The following is an 831-nucleotide window of genomic DNA, read 5'->3' on the forward strand; positions in this document are numbered from 1 at the left end:
AAACACCTCCATCTAGTCCCCTTGTTACACCTCCAACACAGGAACCTAACAATCAACCGCCACCGCCTCCATTTAATTTTCCGTCCATTTCCCCACCACCTCCATCTAGCCCACTTGCAACAACTCCAATGGCCCCAACTAATGAGCAGCCTCCTCCACCATCATCGTCATTTAGTCCCCCATCAATAGCTCCTACTACACCTCCACCATACCAACCTAGTGATCAATCCCCTCCACCGCCGTCATCATCTAGTCCTCCACCACTAGCTCCAGCCACCCCACAAACCCCTCCATCTAGTCCCCCTGCTACATCTCCAACCTACGAGCCTACCGATCAACCACCACCGCTACATTGCCGTAAGCCCGGACGTGGTCCAAATCCCCATGGCGGTGATGGTCATAGTAATAACGGTCGAGGACCACCAGAAAAGGATTGCAGTGAAGCAGAGACATCACCGCCATCGCCCGAGCCATCCCCAAACCAAGGTAATGGTTCACCATCACCACCGCCACCCCAGTCTTATTATCCACCCATGGCTCCACCTCCATTAGATTCTAGTCCTCCTACACCACCACCACCGTACCAACCTAGTGATCAATCCCCTCCACCCCCGTCATCCTCTAGCCCCCCACCACTAGCTCCAGCCACCCCACAAACACCTCCATCCAGTCCCCCTGTTACACCTCCAACATACGAACCTAACTATCAACCGCCACCGCCTCCATTGAATCCTCCATCCATTAGCCCACCACCTCCGTCTAGCCCACCTACAACACCTCCAATGGCCCCGACTAATGAGCAACCTCCTCCACCATCATCGTCATCTAGCC

The sequence above is a fragment of the Triticum aestivum genome, chromosome 1A, assembly GCF_018294505.1.
Source record: "Triticum aestivum cultivar Chinese Spring chromosome 1A, IWGSC CS RefSeq v2.1, whole genome shotgun sequence".
Taxonomy (NCBI): Eukaryota; Viridiplantae; Streptophyta; class Magnoliopsida; order Poales; family Poaceae; genus Triticum; species Triticum aestivum.